The sequence below is a fragment of the Palaemon carinicauda genome, chromosome 3 (genome assembly GCF_036898095.1).
Source record: "Palaemon carinicauda isolate YSFRI2023 chromosome 3, ASM3689809v2, whole genome shotgun sequence".
Taxonomy (NCBI): domain Eukaryota; kingdom Metazoa; phylum Arthropoda; class Malacostraca; order Decapoda; family Palaemonidae; genus Palaemon; species Palaemon carinicauda.
The window spans coordinates 23,505,124-23,525,123 of record NC_090727.1 but is presented as its reverse complement, the minus strand read 5'-3'; the positions used below and the strand labels follow the sequence as shown (position 1 = coordinate 23,525,123).

Here is a 20,000-nt window from a genome sequence, read left to right as displayed (position 1 = left end):
CTATTTTTCCCTATTTAAACCCTTAAGCTTATAGCATCCTGCTTTTCCAACTAGGGTTGTAGCTTACCTATAGTAAAACCAAACGAAAGTGGCGGGTGAGACACAGAATATATCGTGTGGAAATCTGTCGATTTCGGTCATTTCACCTGGACAGGGGGGATTAGAGAATTCCTGAAACAGAAGATGGATTAAGGTCTTAGAGGGGAGAGGCCTCGTTCAGTCAGTCTTCTTCATAGCTTTTTTTTTCAATCTTTAATTTTATATATATATATATATATATATATATATATATAATATATATATATATATATATATAATATATATATAATGTATATATATATATATATATATATATATATATATATATATATATATATATTATATACATATATATGTTATATACATATATATATATGTATATATATATATATATATATATATATATATATATATATATATATATATATATATATATATATATATATCACGGAAGCTGACGCGTAATGAGCATAAATATGTAGTATAGCCAGGAAGGGAAAATCAAGAGACTTGATTGGAGTTAGTAGTTTCCTCCATTAGGGACATCATTTAGAATCAACAATGAGAATATATATATAAAAAGACATAGTATTCATAAAGGAGAAGGGTATCCAACAGCTGTCAGTTTCTTGATAATTCTATAAAGTCAGCTTTTAGATAAATGAATAACACCGGATTATCGGAAAACAGACCAGAGCTTAGGTCAAAATTTAAATCCCACAATCTATCCTTTCATATCTTAAGCCCTTGAGGAATGAATTTTCAGCTTATAAGATTAGGACTCCAATCGTGTCATCAAAAGCCATAAATGTCACTTCAAACAAACCTTGTTTATATATAATTGGTACTTCATCTCTCCGTATATAAAGCAGTGATTCGGATAAGTAGTAGACAGTCAATCGACAGTACTTACAATGGCAAATTCTACAAAGCGCTTTTTCTCTTCTTCAGCCAAGGAAATCGTTGATAGTGTTCACAGATATTTTACTAAAGAAAAGAAAAGAAAAAACAATGCTCCTTTGATTGACGTGGCAAAAGTTTGTGATCGTACCAGTGAAGCAACAGCAGTTCCAAAAAGGACTGTTGAGAGGATCATTAAGGAAGGACATGATTTCGAAAAAGAATTTGGACAACGTATGTTCAAAGATAAGAAAAGAATTCGTCCTCGACTAGTGATCGAATAGTGTTAAGGTTCTATATTAGAAAAGAGCTACCAACCATAACTACTGTTTTGCAAGAAGCCTGCAAAGACATTAAATTTAAGGGTTGTCGTAAATCTCTTAGAAAAATCTTCCATGAAATCGGATTTCATTATGGGAAAGTGAATGGTAGAAATTTTTTATTAGAAAGAAGTGATGTGTCAGCTGCAAGGAATAAGTTTTTGCGTGTTATGAGGAAGGTATACGGAAACGAAAATCAACCTATCGTGTACCTGGATGAGACGTGGCTAAATCAGAACTATACTGTTACGAAATGCTGGACAACAAATGAGAGAAAAAAAGCAATAGGGGTTAACCCCCCCTACTGGCAAAGGGGCTAGACTGATAGTCGTGCACGCCGGTACAAAGGAAGGGTTTGTGCATAATGCAGCATTAATTTTTAAGGCAATCAACGATGGTGATTACCATAATCAGATGAATAGCAAAGTATTTGAAGAGTGGTTTCAATTACAATTGCAACCAAAGATCCCGCCTTCATCTGTTATCGTAATGGATAACGCATCCTACCATTCGGCAATCATTGATAAAGCACCGACGATTTCGGATAGAAAACACATTATAAAGGAGTGGCTAATCAAAAAAGGAGAAATTCCGACAGATGACTTACGAAAAAGTGAGCTTCTTGAAATGGTGAAGTTAAGTTCTTCTCGAATAGAAAAGGACTATGTGATAGATAAAATGGCCCTTGAAAATGGTCATAGGATCGTCAGGTTGCCGCCTTATCACTGCCAGTACAACCCCATTGAATTGATCAGGGGACAGGTTAAAAAATATGTTGCCAAGAAAAATTATTTTAAAATGGCCAACATGAAACCCCTACTTCAAGAGGCTTTGTAGCAGGTTAGTAAAGAAAATTGGAGTAATGCTGTGAAGCACGTGAGAAATTTACAAAGAAATGATTGTGAACCAGACGACGCAGCAGAACACTTACTTGATTCATTCATAATCAGTATAGGTTCCTCAGATGATGATGACGACGACGATGACGACGACAATGAGAAGGAAAATTAGATTTACATATCACCAGTAATCTTTTTTTATTATATGGAGGCTGCCTATGAAAATTATTTCCATAGACTGTATTTACTATACACACCGAGCCCATTTTCCATTAATAATAAAATACATTTGTTCATATTCTGCATATCATTTAACTACCCTTTCTTATTATGGCCTGAAATATAGAAATATAAAACATGAAAATCTACATAACATCGAAATGATGGCATAGTTTACATTAGATTTTTCTATTAAGAAGTTTTCATGCCCACATACATGAATTATATATATATATATATATATATATATATATATATATATATATATATATATATATATATATATATATATATATATATATATATATAGGTATATATGTATGTATGTATGTATGTGAGAGAGAGAGAGAGAGAGAGAGAGAGAGAGAGAGAGAGAGAGAGAGAGAGAGAGAGAGAGAGAAAACTTGGTTGTCATGAGGGAAGCAAAGTGTACATAAAACTGTGATTGCAAATAATTCCAGTAAACTGAGAACTACAGCTATAAAAATGGAAATGACCAGGAGTTAAAAGGTTAAGATAATTCTCAAATTCGTCTCGAAAAAAAAAGCCGGATTAGTCTAGCACGCTGTCCGAAATATTTTGATGTAGATACGATGCATTGAGAAAAGAGCTTCTCTCACCCGCCACTTTCGTTTGGTTCTACTATAGTAATAATGATAATAATGTTTTATTTTCAATGTAGCTTTCCCTGCAAAAACAAATGAAGTCTTCTAAAAACATTAGTACGTGCAGGCTCTTCAATATCCAAAAATCTATTGCCAATGTAGCAGTTTGCAAAAAAAATCTTGCCTCTCCCTAATTTCAAATCATGCAGACTTCCTCGTCTTGCTCAGCTTGTAAAGAAATTAGAAAAGTTTAGGATAAAACTGAAAATGGAAGTCAAATAAAATAAAGGCACAAACTGTAACCATGATATCTATAAAAATCAAAAGATACATTTCTTCTGGAAAATCTTATCAGTTTTAGTTTGCAATGATTTGAAAAGTAATGAAATCCTGTTAAGAGGTTAACCACATCCATGGTAACATTCAACATTACTATTTTTTTTGTAATGTGTGAAATTTTACAGAAATTTTAACTAGTGAAGTAAGGTAAAAACTCTTCAGTAGATATGTTCCTCAGCGCACTAGTTACCCCTCATTTGTGGCCACTAGTTTATTGAGGTGTGGTGTTTTTTGACAATTTGACTATTCAACCAATGAATTTTGATTTGTTTAACAAATAAACATACGTCTTTTAATAGTTTATATATGATATATCTGTTTTAATGTTGATGTTTCCGAAATATTTCATTTAAATTGTTCATTACATATTATATCATTTATTCATTTCCATATTTCCTTTCCTCTCAAGGCTATTTTTCCTTGTTGGATTTGGGCTTATATTATCTTGCTTTTCCAATTAGGGTTGTAGCTTAGCTAATAATAACAATAATAATAATAATGATAATAATAATAATAATAATAATAATAATAATTCATTCGAGCTATCATGAATATCTTGTGAGTAAATAGTTTTTTAATGCCTGGCAGTAAACTCAGCTTTTGACATAAGATAGTCAACTAGTAATAAGGGAAAATTTAGTTTAAGTACAGAAGTAGACAAAAGTGAAAATTTTGTAAAAATGTCCTTTCCATTTCTTTCCAGAACTGCTCTCCAGTTGACTTGGTATTCAAATGGAAATGAGGACTGAAAAAGGACACAAAAGCTGTCCTTAAGTTGAGAAATTACAAGAAGAGCTTGAATCCTTTTGTCTTCTGTATTTGCCAAGTTAAGTATGACACCATCAAGGGTGAACTGATGGTGTAAACTTCGCTTGAATAGTGAAATATTCGTTTTAAGGTTCTGTGCAATTAGTGATGGCATGAAGTTCCTCAATCACGTACAGAACAATATTAGGTTACGCTGAGTAAAATAGCAGATATTTGAGATCTTTTTATTTCTAGAAATTGGTTTTAATTTCAGTGAGATTTATTTTTTCTTAATTTGAAACTGAAGTGATAGACCTCATAGGATTCACCTGATTTGTTTGATCAAACTATCATTTTTTTTCTCAACTATTTCCTGTAGGTTAGCAAGCTTTTATCAAATTAATTCATACATATTTTCTGCTGAATGATTTTTCTTTTTAATTAATCTTGTAAGTTGAAAAACTCAGATTAAATACCTTTTTATTTTTTCTTTAAAAATTTGTTTTAAACTCAAGTAAGTTTAGAGTTTAATTCTATACCTCTGTTTAGGTGTGAAATTAATTACCCACTTCTAAACCTTTTATATGACAAAACTTAAATCAACATAATTTTGCTAATATTTTCATGTTAGTGTGTGGAACTGTAAATCATTTAAGAAGTTACATTGTTATTGTAAGAGGGTAGTGATGTCAGTTCGCCATGTGTGGTGTACTGTAGGTGTTAATTCATCCTAGTTTCATTTTGCTTTAGCAAAGGTCTTTCTACTTGTATTTGAGTGAATTTAATGTTGAAAACGCGATATAGGAACTCTAGCACATCTTTTTTTTTATTAGTTCTTAATGTTTTGTCCTGAGATATTTTAATTTCTTTGCCAAAATAATTTGTTGGTCTTTAGAATATCATAAATTTGGTGGCTTAAATGATCTTAATCGTTTTGGAGCTTAGAATATCTTACTTTAGTGGACTTGAAATATCCTACTTTTGGGGGCTTAAAATATCTTATTTGAGGACTAAATTCTTACTTTTGTGGGCTTAAAATATCCTACTTTTGGGGGACTTGAAATATCTTATTTTGGGGGCTAAAATCTTACTTTTGTGGGATTAAGTATCCTAGTTTTGGGGCTTACAATATCTTACTTTTGGAGGATTAAAATATCTAACTTTTAGGGGCTTAAAATATCTCAATTTTTGGGTGCTTAAAATATCCTACTTTTGGGGGATTAAAATATCCTACTTTTGGGGGATTGAAATATCCTACTTTTGGGGGACTTGAAATATCTTATTTTGGGGGCTAAAATCTTACTTTTGTGGGATTAAGTATCCTAGTTTTAGGGCTTACAATATCTTACTTTTGGGGGATTAAAATATCTAACTTTTAGGGGCTTAAAATATCTCAATTTTTGGGTGCTTAAAATATCCTACTTTTGGGGGATTAAAATATCTAACTTTTAGGGGCTTAAAATATCTCAATTTTTGGGTGCTTAAAATATCCTACTTTTGGGGGATTAAAATATCCTACTTTTGGGGGATTAAAATATCCTACTTTTGGGGGACTTGAAATATCTTATTTTGGGTGCTTAAAATATCCTACTTTTGGGGGCTTAAAATATCCTACTTTTGGGGATTTAAGATATCCTACTTTTGGGGGACTTGAAATATCTTATTTTGGGTGCTTAAAATATCCTACTTTTGGGGGCTTAAAATATCCTACTTTTGGGGGTTTAAGATATCCTAATTTGTTTTCGATTGAACTGATTTATTAGAAATATATTATTTCTTAAAAAATTACTTAAAACTTTACTAAATTTGTACTTCATAAATCTTGATTAGCAATTTTCTGCGAGTTCCTATTAATACTTTTGACTTTCAGGTTAATGTGGCCTTCTCCTGGGATGCTTCAAACCCTTTAACCAAAGGTTGATGAACATTAAAGACTAGTCCTATGGGATACAGACTCTCCTGGTCAAGTCCTTCAGTTGGAGCAGAGGAAGTGGAACTTCTAGAACACCTTTTTGGGTCTGGGTGTAGGGAGTTGTCCCTATATAAACTAGTTTTTCACAATGAAGATTCAAATATCTAGTTCACGTTTCAAGTCTTGGACAGTGTACTAAGTTCTATTGCTAGCTTACTAATTTACCTAAGTTCTAAAATTTTCGGTTTCATGAATTTAGTTTTTATACATTAAATTCCCATTAGTAATTGCTTTAATGAATAGTTGATGACTAAAATTTAGTTATAAATCAATTTAGGCCTATCTAAATCCATGTCAATAACTAAGATTGAAATCTTGCGTAAGCTAACCTGAAGTTTTTTAGAGCTAAATTATATCTCATTCTCATTAAAATTTCTGGTAGTCCTGATAGAAGATATTTCAGGGAGGGGCTTGGCTATTTCAAGTAGGAGTTAATTTAAGTAGGAGTTATTTTGGGTATGAGTTATTTAGGAGTTCTTCCAGGTAGGAGTTCTTCCAGGTAGAAGGTGAGCTATTTCAGGTAGCAGTATTTCAGGCACGAGTTCTTTCAGCAGAGGGCAGGCTATTTCAGGTAGAACCTAGGATGTTTCATGTAGGAGTTAGTTCATGTAGGAGTTTTTATTCAGGTAGGAGTTTTTTCTGGTAGGAGTTTTTTTCAGGTAGGAGTTATTTCATGTAGGAGTTTTTTTCATTGATTTTTTTTTTTTCATGTAGGAATTTTTTTCATGTAGGATATTTTTCAGGTATGAGATTTTCTCATGTAGTTATTTCAAGTAGGAGTTTTTTTTCTTGTTTTTTCATGTAGGAGTTTTTTCATGTAGGAGTTTTTTCATGTAGGAGTTTTTATGTAGGAGATTTTCTCATGTAGTTATTTCATGTAGGAGTTTTTTTCTTGTTTTTTCAGGTAGGAGTTTTTTCATGTAGGAGTTTTTTTCTTGTTTTTTCAGGTAGGAGTTTTTTCATGTAGGAGTTTTTTCATGTAGGAGTTTTTATGTAGGAGATTTTCTCATGTAGTTATTTCATGTAGGAGTTTTTTTCTTGTTTTTTCAGGTAGGAGTTTTTTATGTAGGAGTTTTTTTTCAGGTAGTAGTTTTTATCAGGTAGGAGTTTTTTCTCGTAGAGGTTAGGATATATCAAATAGAAGTTATTTCAGGTAGGAGTTATTTCAGGTAGGAGTTATTTCTCTAGAGGCTAGGATATGACAAGTAGGAGCTATTTCAGGTAGGAGTAATTTCAGGTAGGAGTAATTTCAGGTAGGAGTTATTTCAGTTAGGAGTTCTTTCAGTTGAGGGTAAGCTATTTCAGGTAGATGCTGGAATATTTCAGGTAGGAGTTATTTCAGGTAGGAGTTATTTCAGGTAGGAGTTATTTCAGGTAGGAGTTCTCTCAGGTAGAGGCTGGGATATTTCAGATAGAGGCTGGGCTGTTTAGGTTAAATTTTAGTCTAGTGATATCTTCGGAATTTATTTATTTGATCCAATGGAATGAGACATGTTATTATATTAGGAATTAAAAGGTTTTATAAGATTACTGAATTATCCGGTATCAAAACTTTCAGTTGATGGAAATATTTTAGTTTGATAAGTATACATAGTTTATTTCCTTTTGGGGCATTTAAATTGAGCTGCGAAAAAAATGTTATTTCAAGGTGTGTTTAGCCTTTCAATTTTTCTTTCTGTCCTATAAGCTTAAGGTTCTTTAACCCAAAACACTTTCAAGTTTCAAAATTATACCTTGGATAGTTGATCCCCCACATTGTATTTTAGATTTCATAAAGGGTAATAATTGACAAATGTATTTGAAGAAATCTAAAGTTTAAATGCATTGGTCCTACATTTAAAAATCTAGATTTTGTATAAAAACTTATCCCACTTTTTATACTTAATTTTGTGAGATTTAGTATTTGATAAAATGTCCATCCTCCCTCCCCATTTAAAAATCTTAAGTCTCTCTCTCTCTCTCTCTCTCTCTCTCTCTCTCTCTCTCTCTCTCCCTCCCTCTCTCTCCATTATCACTAAAGAATACATATAGATTATAAGGTAACATTATAAGGTTTGTTTTCCATATCTCTCTCTCTCTCTCTCTCTCTCTCTCTCTCTCTCTCTCTCTCTCTCTCTCTCTCTCTGTGTGTGTGTGTGACTAGAGTAGTTTATAGAGGATTTTAGGAGTATACATTGAATGAAATAAAAAGGTATATGATACATGTAAAAGAAAAAGTTACTGTACATGTCTTTCAGATTTGAATAAGATATTGTTAGAGAAGCTTAAATTTAAGTTTAGGAAAGATAGTTTTAAACTTTTGTGCTTTTTGGAAGGTCAAAAGGCTGATTTGTTGATTCGTATAGATTTAAATACTAAGAATCAAAGTAGGACTTAAACATTGCTGGATAATACAGAATAGTGAATAGATTTAGGTGATCGTTGGCAGACGAGGTGATGTGAAATAGCTAGGAGGGATTTGGTGTGAAATGGCTAGAAGGACTTTGGTGTGAAATGACTAGGAGGGATTTGGTGTGAAATGGCTAGGAGGGCTTTGGTGTGAAATGACTAGGAGGGCTTTGGTGTGAAATGGCTAGGAGGGCTTTGGTGTGAAATGGCTAGGAGGGATTTGGTGTGAAATGCCTAGGAGGAATATGGCGTGAAATGGCTTGGAGGCCTTTGGTGTGAAATGGCTAGGAGGGATTTGGTGTGAAATGGCTAGGAGGCCTTTGGTGTGAAATGGCTAGGAGGACTTTGGTGTGAAATAACTAAGAGGAATTTGGTGTGAAATAGCTAAGAGGGCTTTGGTGTGAAATGGCAGGAGGGCTTTGGTGTGAAATGGCTAGGAGGGATTTGGTGTGAAATGCCTAGGAGGAATATGGCGTGAAATGGCTTGGAGGCCTTTGGTGTGAAATGGCTAGGAGGGATTTGGTGTGAAATGGCTAGGAGGCCTTTGGTGTGAAATGGCTAGGAGGACTTTGGTGTGAAATAACTAAGAGGAATTTGGTGTGAAATGGCTAGGAGGGCTTTGGTGTGAAATGGCAGGAGGGCTTTGGTGTGAAATGGCTAAGAGGGTTTTGTTGTGAAATGGCTAGGAGGCCTTTGTTGTGAAATGGCTAGGAGGACTTTGGTGTGAAATGACTAGGAGAAATTCGGTGTGAAATGGCTAGGAGGACTTTGATGTGAAATGGCTAGGAGGGCTTTGTTGTGAAATGGCTGCGAGGGCTTTGGTGTGAAATTGCTAGGAGGACTTTGGTGTGAAATGGCTAGAAGGACTTTGGTGTGAAATGGCTAGGAGGGATTTGGTGTGAAATGGCTAGGAGGGCTTTGGTGTGAAATGACTAGGAGGGATTTGGTGTGAAATGGCTAGGAGGGCTTTGGTGTGAAATGGTTAGGAGGGATTTGGTGTGAAATGGCTAGGACGGATTTGGCGTGAAATGGCTAGGAGGCCTTTGGTGTGAAATGGCTAAGAGGGATTTGGTGTGAAATGGCTAGGAGGCCTTTGGTGTGAAATGGCTAGGAGGACTTTGGTGTGAAATAACTAAGAGGAATTTGGTGTGAAATAGCTAAGAGAGCTTTGGTGTAAAATGGCTAGGAGGACTTTGGTGTGAAATGGCTAGGAGGGCTTTGTTGTGAAATGGCTAAGAGGGCTTTGTTGTGAAATGGCTAGGAGGCCTTTGTTGTGAAATGGCTAGGAGGAATTCGGTGTGAAATGGCTAGGAGGACTTTGGTGTGAAATGGCTGCGAGGGCTTTGGTGTGAAATGGCTAGGAGGGATTTGGTGTGAAATGACTAGGAGGGCTTTGGTGTGAAATGGCTAGGAGGAATTTGGTGTGGAATGGCTAGGAGGGCTTTGTTGTGAAATGGCTGGGAGGGCTTTGGTGTGAAATGGCTGGGAGGGCTTTGGTGTGAAAGGGCTGGGAGGGCTTTGGTGTGAAATGGCTAGGAGGCCTTTGGTGTGAAATGGCTAGGAGGACTTTGGTGTGAAATGGCTAGGAGGAATTTGGTGTGGAATGGGTAGGAGGGATTTGGTGTGAAATGGCTAGGAGGGCTTTGGTGTGCAATGGCTAGGAGGGATTTGGTGTAAAATGGCTAGGAGGCCTTTGGTGTGAAATGACTAGGAGGCCTTGGGTGTGAAATGGCTAGGAGGAATTTGGTGTGAAATGGCTAGGAGGGCTTTGGTGTGAAATGGCTGGGAGGGCTTTGTTGTGAAATGGCTAGGAGGGCTTTGTTGTGAAATGGCTGGGAGGGCTTTGTTGTGAAATGGCTGGGAGGGCTTTGTTGTGAAATGACTAGGAGGGATTTGGTGTGAAATGACTAGGAGGGATTTGGTGTGAAATGACTAGGAGGGATTTGGTGTGAAATGGTTAGGAGGGATTTGGTGTGAAATGGCTAGGAGGGCTTTGGTGTGAAATGGCTAGGAGGGATTTGGTGTGAAATGGTTAGGAGGGATTTGGTGTGAAATGGCTAGGAGGGCTTTGGTGTGAAATGACTAGGAGGGATTTGGTGTGAAATGACTAGGAGGGATTTGGTGTGAAATGACTAGGAGGGATTTGGTGTGAAATGACTAGGAGGGATTTGGTGTGAAATGACTAGGAGGGATTTGGTGTGAAATGACTAGGAGGGATTTGGTGTGAAATGACTAGGAGGGATTTGGTGTGAAATGACTAGGAGGGATTTGGTGTGAAATGGCTAGGAGGGCTTCAGTGTGAAATGGCTAGGAGGGCTTTGGTGTGAAATGGCTAGGAGGGCTTTGGTGTGAAATGACTAGGAGGAATTTGGTGTGCAATGGCTAGGAGGGCTTTGGTGTGAAATGGCTAGAAGGCCTTTGGTGTGAAATTGCTAGGAGGCCTTTGTTGTGAAATGCCTTGGAGGGCTTTGTTGTGAAATGGCTGGGAGGGCTTTGGTGTGAAATGACTAGGAGGAATTTGGTGTGAAATGGCTAGGAGGGCTTTGGTGTGAAATGGCTAGGAGGGCTTTGGTGTGAAATGGCTAGAAGGGCTTTGGTGTTAAATAGCTAGTAGGGATCTGGTGTTAAATAGCTAGTAGGGCTTTGGTTGTAAATGGCTAAAAAGGCTATGGTGTGAAATGGCTAAAAAGGCTATGGTGTGAAATGGCTAGGAAGGCTGTGGTGTGAAATGGCTAGGAAGGCTGTGGTGTGAAATGGTTAGGAAGGCTATGGTGTGAAATGACTAGGATGGTTTTGGTGTGAAATGGCTATGAGGGCTTTGGTGTGAAGTGGCTATGAGGGCTTTGGTGTGAAATGGCTTTGAGAGCTTCGGAGTGATATGGATAGGAGGGCATTTGTTTGAAATGGATAGGAGGACATTCACGTGAAAGAGCTAATAGGGCTAGGAAGTGTGATGGCTAGTATGTGAATATGTAAAATGTTAGGGCTTTGGCTAGTATTAGTGTTATTCCTCATCTTCTCTTAAATGAACATACCTTGAAATTAACTTTGAATTTCAAAAATGACTCAGGGCAGTATTTTGTGAAATCTTGCAACAGCTTCGAATCAGATTGTTCACTCTAATACATAACTAAAGTTTCAAAACTCCCATTCCCACTCCTTGATCCATCCACCTCCCAATTTGGAAAGATTTAAAAAACAAAGGGAACGTTCATATGACTGAGCCTCCCTCCCCATCTGTCCCCCTCCCTCTTCTGGTATCAGTACTTGCCATATTCCTGACCACTGAAAGACCAGAGGGCCCATGAAGTATATATCTTGCTTTTGACTGGAACCACTGTTCATTTAGGCTGTTTATGAGCTTCCCATGTACGGAACTCGTTCATTCTTTTGCTGGTTTAATGAGAGAAGAATATTGTTAACTTGGTTATGTTGTATTGTCAAAATGCTAGACTGCGTGCTATGGTGAACATGTTTAGTCCAATTTGATTTCCTTGAAATCCTATCAGAGTATATTCTGTCTTGTCAATTCTAGTCATGATAATCATTCAGCCTTGTTAAAGGATCTTAAAGCCTCAAATGATTTAAAAAATGTTGTTTCATACTTTTTAATATTTTTGAAATTGTTTAAAATTTATTCTTAAAAATCTTTAATTCTTAATTGTAGGAGATTGTAGTGTCAAATTGAACAGGTTTCTGTTATGTATACACTGTAATTTCAAACTATATCAAATTTGTCATGTATTGTGTAAATTGAGTTGTGAAATTATTTTTGTCAAGAGACTGATTTAAAATTTGTCCAAGAATATGTGAAATTTCAATGTTAATGTGAAATTAGTAACTGTAATGTTTAAATTTTATCAGTCAATGAAAATTCAAAATGTTAGAAAGATTAATTAATGTAATTTTAAATTTTTAGATCATTTTAAGAAGTGTTGACAGTCAGTCTTGCATTCCAGTGCTTTCCATTACACTGAGATCCCCGAGCTCTCTGAAAAGGGGTTCAGCTGGGACTATAAATGTCCCAAGATATCTGATTCCTACTGTTTCTGTTCAGGACATAAAGGAGGGATAAAGAACTGCTGTAGTCATTTTAGAAGAAGTGTGTAATACATTCTTGAATATATTGCTGTTAGTATAGTTTTAGTTAGTATTTGTGCTTGGGAGTTACTTCCAATGTTGATTAAGGGAATTAAGGGATTATTAAAGTCATTGTTTGTGTAATTCAGGATTAGGTAACCTAGCTTAGGGGATGTTTATACAGGGTTAAATCGTATGGCTTCAATTTGATTTAGTTTAACCTGCTCTTGGTTAAGCATTTCTAAAATTTATACAGGATTAAGTGGAATTATAGTTTTCTCAAAATAGTGTTCAGTACACTCTTCAAATGTCTGCGGTTGCATTGATATTACCGTAATCTTTAAGTAACTTGAGGGGACAAGAAAAAGGTCAGTTTGTCACTATGTAACTACGACAATCTTTTTAAATCTAATTTTTATGAAGTTTCACGACAGTAAGCTTTGAGAGTCCATTTAATGTTGCTACTCTACCACTTGTGTTGCTGTTCTACCACTTATGTTGCTGTTCTACCACTTACGTTGCTGTTCTACCACTTATGTTGCTGCTCTACACACTTATGTTGCTGCTCTACACACTTATGTTCCTACTCTACACACTTATGTTCCTACTCTACCACTTAAGTTGCTGCTCTACCACTTATGTTGCTACTCTACCACTTATGTTCCTACTCTACTACTTAAAATCAAACCTTTGGATTGAATTTAGGAATTAATTGATGCAGGACATTACATTCCTTGTACATCAGTATTTTTGCAACAAGCAATGAACGAGTGGTTGGATGATGTCTGGTGTAAGTGCTGCAAGGAGGATCTAGTCTACAGAAAAGGAGTTATAGTTTCTTGCTAGTGTTGTCTTTAGTGAAAATTAGTTTAATTGGTTGCTGACTTTAATAGATCTGTGTAAAGGTTATCTTAGTGAGACACTTAGATTAGTTTTGGTTGGGTTAAATCAAGGTTAGCAAGTGTCTTTACCTCAGGTTAACGCCAAAAATTGAATCTAGATTTAGTCTAAATCATAGGAGATTGTCAGTTTAAATATTGAAATTAGGGTAAACTTTGTTCAGTACGCAGCTGTAAAAATCTATTTTATTTCACGAAGGACAATATCAGTTTCCTTCCATAATTGGCCAAAGGGACGTTTCAAATTAAATAATTCTTGGCCAAAGGGACGTTTCAAATCAAATAATTCCTGGCCAAAGGGACGTTTCAAATCAAATAATTCTTGGCCAAAGGGACGTTTCAAATCAAATAATTCTGGTGTTTCAATTTATTTCATAGTTGAATCGTAGATTTTAAAGATTATTATAATGAGTAATTGAATGCATATATGAAAAATCAAATCCAATGGTTAATCATTTTAAAGTAATTTCACTCATCTTTGTATTAATTCTTTCAAGATTAAATCTGAAGATTTTTTTTCTTCAATAGTAGCTTAATCAGTTGATCACCTTACCAGATTGGTATATCCTAATTGTTTTGATCTATAGATTGTCAAAATTATCAACTTCTTACCTGGCCACATTAAGATGAGGCGATAGGAAAGGTGGCGAGTGTGAAATATATAGAAATAGAAATATTCTTTAATAATATGAAGGACAAGCTTAAGGTTTTTTTTCCCCACAATTCGTTATTATAGGACAAATTTAAGGCTCGTGCTTTTACCCTAAGCAATGAAATTTACAAATAATACCTAATGTATAATTCTGATTTTTATTCAAGAGTTTCTTTTAATAAATGGAATTGATTTTTATGAAGGACTAAAGGCATTAGTTCATCCCATTGAAATATAGATATTTTGCAAGTCTTGGGATTAATAATTTTCAAATCAAATTTCAGTTATCTTCAGTACTCATGATAGTCCATATGCAGACATTTTGGTTAGAAGCCAACCAGTTGGATGTTTTTACATTACTAATAACCTTTTCAAACCACACAATGGCCTAATATAATTTTCCTAAGTTATAACTTTGACATTATGATATCAGTAATTCTATGATGACTTTCTGATAATGAAACTCAGATTAAAATTATATTTCACATGATGGGGTTTAATGTAACTATTTTTCCAAATTGTTAAAGAATCTGCTGACTATTAAGATCGTAAATTCGAAGTTTATAATGCCGAAGATATTTCATTAAAGGTAGACTTGACTTAAAAGTATTCATATAAGAGAAGGAGTCCGAATAATTCAAAATCTTAAGCTTGTCCATAGTTTTAGTAAGAGATGTTTAGGAGCAGGTAATATCAATAGAATTTATTCAGGGCTAGGCAGAAGTGTTTGTGTGTGTGTGTGTGTGTGTGTGTGTGTGTGTATGTGTGTGTGTTTCATACTGTAGACTAATTTTTATCAAGTAGGCCTACTGTTCGATTAGTTGGTGTGTGTGTATGATAGGAATAATTACTAGGCAATGTAACACTTAAGTAAAATCTCTGTTTGGTAGGTAGGCCTACAGTTAGTTTAAGGGGTGTTCAGCTTTGTAGGTAGGCCTATTGTTAGTTTAAGGGGTGTTCAGGTTTGTAGGTAGGCCTATTGTTAGTTTAAGGGTTGTTCAGCTTTGTAGGTAGGCCTACAGTTAGTTTAAGGGGTGTTCAGCTTTGTAAGTAGGCCTACAGTTAGTTTAAGGGGTGTTCAGCTTTGTAGGTAGGCCTATTGTTAGTTTAAGGGTTGTTCAGCTTTGTAGGTAGGCCTATTGTTAGTTTAAGGGGTGTTCAGGTTTGTAGGTAGGCCTATTGTTAGTTTAAGGGTTGTTCAGCTTTGTAGGTAGGCCTATTGTTAGTTTAAGGGGTGTTCAGGTTTGTAGGTAGGCCTATTGTTAGTTTAAGGGTTGTTCAGCTTTGTAGGTAGGCCTAAAGTTAGTTTAAGGGGTGTTCAGCTTTGTAAGTAGGCCTACAGTTAGTTTAAGGGGTGTTCAGCTTTGTAGGTAGGCCTATTGTTAGTTTAAGGGTTGTTCAGCTTTGTAGGTAGGCCTATTGTTAGTTTAAGGGTTATTCAGCTTTGTAGGTAGGCCTACGGTTAGTTTAAGGGTTGTTTAGCTTTGTAGGTAGGCTTGCTGTTAGTTTAAGGGGTTTTCAGCTTTGGAGGCAGGCCTATAGTTAGTTTAAGGGTGGTTCAGCTTTGTAGGTAGGCCTACAGTTAGTTTAAGGGGTGTTCAGCTTTGTAGGTAGGCCTACAGTTAGTTTAAGGGGTGTTCAGCTTTGTAGGTAGGCCCACTGTTAGTTTAAGGGGTTTTCAGCTTTGTAGGTAAGCCTACTGTTAGTTTAAGGGTTGTTCAGCTTTATAGGTAGGGCTACCATTAGTTTAAGGGTTGGTCAGCTTTGTAGGTAGGCTTGCTGTTAGTTTAAGGGGTTTTCAGCTTTGTAGGTAGGCTTGCTGTTAGTTTAAGTGGTTTTCAGCTTTCTGGGTAGGCCCACTGTTAGTTTAAGGGGTGTTCAGCTTTTTAGGTAGGCCTAATATTATGTTAAGGGTTGTTTAGGGTTTAAGAAAACTTTAAATTAGGTTCTCTACACGTAGCTTCTAAAAGGGGACTTATTTGAGAATGTATTACACATGGAACTGAATTGATTTTTTGTGGTCCACGTGCAAGGTTAATGTGTACTTCGGTCCGATCTGCCTATCTGCTAGGAGGAGTAGTGAGGATAGCCAGGGCAGTGGTTTGCACGTGTCTTCTCCTTTACCCGACTCAATCCTGCACATGAAATGGGACGGATGAGAGAGATGCCTTTGGGCAGTTGTGGTTCCTGTCTGCTTTTGAGAGGGCAAAAGGTTTCTGGAGTAATTGATCGTGGTGGAATTGTAATATAAGACTGATGGGGTCTCCACTCCCTCCACCCAGATGTTTTCATTTAATTATTGTTTCTAAATGAAAATATAGATTTCAGAAAAAATTCCCCTTGCTCTGTCACTGCTTAAAGTTTATCATTTAAAATGTCAAAATTAGAACTATAACATTATCTTGAAAAAAAAAAATACTATTCTTGGCGTATTTAATTCACAATCATTGCATTAATGTCTAAGATTTTCAATAAAAGATTTCAAAAGAGAAGGAAATGGAAAGCATTCAAGGGCCTGGTGACTTTGTTCGTTCACAAAAGCAAAATGCCTAATTAGTCTTTTGTTGCCAGGTGGGAAGGGGCGGGCCTTGGTGGGCTTTCCATTTCCTTCTCTTTTTTTATTGGAAACTTAAACTAATTTACACAATTATGACACTTGTAATCCCCAAATTTGTACTTCAAACTCATTCCAATGTTCAGAAAAATCAAAGATAACAAAATACTTTAGAATCCCATGTTACGGGATCTAAAATGTCCATTTTCTATGATTTTCTGTCGTTGGTTTAGTTTAAGAGCAAACGGGATTAAAGAATTTGATATAGTTTGTGATTGTAATATATTCATATGTATACTTAATATTTCTTAAGTGTATTGAAACCTGTTTTGTGTATGGCAACCAATCTTCTACAATAAAAGACATTATCTAAACGTATTTGTTTTTCTTAATTCATAATTTAAAAATAAAACCGAAAATAGTCGACTCTTTGTCGACTATGCTTAAACCCAGAGTTAATAAAGTAGCTTATTTTTACTGAATTTGAGGCTAAAATGAATTATCATCACAAGACGAGAGTTGTCAGGAATAAATATACTTTAAGAATTGGACTGAAAATGAATTACCATAGTAAATAGTCTTCATTTTAATAATACTAACATACCAAGACAGCATATATTTCTCTCATTTTACCAGTGGAAGAGTGAACGAGTTCTGTACATTGGAAGGGAATAAAACCAGTCATACAAATGAACAATTGTGGTTTATAATAGTTAAAAAACAAGGTTTATATACTTCATGAGCTCACTGGTATTTCAGAGGAGAGAGAATGAAGGCATTTTACTGGTACCAGAAGAGGGAGGGGGACGACTGGGGAGAACACACTGTCATATGAACGTTAGATTAAGGAGAACACTCCGGGTCATTGGAAATTTTTATTTTTTTTATATATATATTGTTCAATATATTTAATATTATGGATGTAATGAAAATAAATAAATTTTATTTAAGCTTTTATTTCTTTTATTTACAGTTTTAGTTTCATAATTATATACATTGTAATTAATTTTACAAAATTAGTCAGTTTTTTCAGCTTTCCTACACATTAATAATGTATCTTCTATTCATACATTATTACTGTATCTTTTCATACATTATTGTATTTTCCATTCATACATTATTACTGTATCTTTTCATACATTATTGTATTTTCCATTCATACATTATTACTGTATCTTCTATTTTATACATAACTACTGTATATTTCTATTCATACATTACTACTGTATCTTCTATTCATACATTAATACTGTATTTTCTATTCATACATTGCCACTGTATTTTCTATTCAGAGATTACTACTACATCTTCCATTTTACATCACTACTGTATCTTCTACTTATAAATTTCTACTGTATTATGTAATTTTGAAAAGAAATACAGCTATTTAACAATAAAAAACACAGAAAAGACATTAGCCATGTAAAATGCATGAGGTTTGTAATGGTAAAGTAAAATACATTATAGAAGACATCTTGAGGCATTCACTGCTAAGCCATGGACATTTTTTATGTCTTCTATAATGTATTTTACTTTACGATTACAAATCTCTTGTACTTTACATGGCTAATGTCTTTTCTGTGTTTTTCATTGTTAAAACAGATGTATTTTCAGATCAAAATTACAAAATACAGTAGCATTTTATAAGCAGAAGATACAGTAGTGATGTGTAAATGGAAGATGTAGTAGTAATCTATGAATAGAAACTACAGTAGTAATGTATGAATAGAAGATACAGTGGTAATGTATAAATTTGAAGATACAGTAATAATGTATGAATAGAAGATACAGTAATGTATGAATAGAATATACATAATTAATGTGATAATAGTTCTTAACATTGTTTATCTACCCATTCTCTTATCTTATAACTCTACCATTAATTTATAAATTTGCCATAACTTCAAACCTTTTAAAAACTAAAGTCTTTAACAATTTATCCCCAAATACCTAAACTGAAGCTTTAATCTTTCTTATGTCCTTAAGTCTTTCAATCAAGTCACTTGACCTACATTACGTAACTATTGGTGTGAAGCAGATCACGTGAATAAGGTCATTACATGAAATTTCAATGAAATCATTGCTGAAAATCAATTATTTTCGTGCAAAACAGTGTAGTCATTCTAAGGCTTACTATCCAAAACTAACAACTCCAAGACCATAAAGTTTAGGACAATTTCTCAGCTATTTTAAACAAGGATCTTACGTGTGACTGTTGTAATGTTCCACAAAGGATGTTTCTTTTAAAAATTTAATTAAATTTATATTAAAAGTAACTACTGAGAACAAAACAAGGAGAAAAATTGACAAAAAATTACGTCTTATCTTCATTGAAATTAAAATAAATTTCAACAAGTTTTTCTTCAACAGAACAGGAACTTACTAAAAATCTGAATTGTATATTATCGAGAGAGAGAGAGAGAGAGAGAGAGAGAGAGAGAGAGAGAGAGAGAGAGAGAGAGAGAGAGAGAGAGAGAGAGAGAGAGAGAGACTTGATAAGCAATTTCTCTGGTATTATCAGTAATTCAACAGATCTCCATCAGATACCATTACGTATAGAGGATTCCAAAATGGCTTTGATAATTTAGAATAACTTTACTTTAATTCTCACTGGCTTGTGGCATAACATATCAAAACTTATCAAATTAAGAACTCGCTAAATCTTAATATATTACGGACTTATGAAGGTTTTAAACAGCAAAATTATAATTGAAAAACACTAAAGACAAATATTCATGCAGAAACTTTAGTCAATTTCTTACTGAATCAGATTTGACAGGATTCTCTTTAGCAAACATTTCAATAAAGATAGCTATGGCCTCAATGCTTGTACTACAATACAGGGACAGATGGTATAAGTTGAAATTCAGTAGGGTTTTAGCCAGCAATTATCTAAATAAAGGTAGCTATGAGGTCAATGCTTGTACTATAGAACAGGGATAAAGATGTTTCAAGTTAAAACTAAATAAGGTTTTTGCCTATTTTGAATGTCTCAATATGGAAACCAACTTCGACATCACGAACTCTCCAGACATTAGTTAGACCAACAAAAAGTTATTGAATAGTATTTATAAAAGTAATATTACAAAAATAAGCTAATCTCAAAATAAAATTAGATTTATTTAAACTTTGAAATAAACCATAAACAAAGTCTAAATTGGATGAGTTAAAAAAGTAGAAGAATAATTAAAGAAATGGTTTGAAGTTACAGTTCCAAGAATTTTCAACAATGCATATAATAAGTTTTAGAAGTTAGTGTGTAAAGCACAAAGCTAATAACCCAGCAGTCACACGTACTGATAAATTCACAGATAATATTACTCATTGACTTAACACTCCAGAACAGGAATGTCAAACTCAAATCCTTTCGAGGGACAAATATGCACATGACTATAGTCTCGAGGACCATCAAAGATTAGGTAATTATTTATTGGCAAGACTAATTTT

General features: G+C 34.6%; 1 long non-coding RNA gene across 1 annotated transcript in view; it reads left to right on the top strand.

Moving 5' to 3' along the window:
* LOC137636955 (uncharacterized) overlaps nt 1-6,728 on the top strand; it is a 15,947-nt gene extending 9,219 nt beyond the window's left edge. The window contains exon 4 of the long non-coding RNA XR_011043315.1: nt 3,965-6,728. This is a non-coding gene — a long non-coding RNA (uncharacterized lncRNA). The remainder of the gene's footprint in view (nt 1-3,964) is intronic.
* The last annotated feature ends 13,272 nt before the right edge of the window (nt 6,729-20,000 follow it).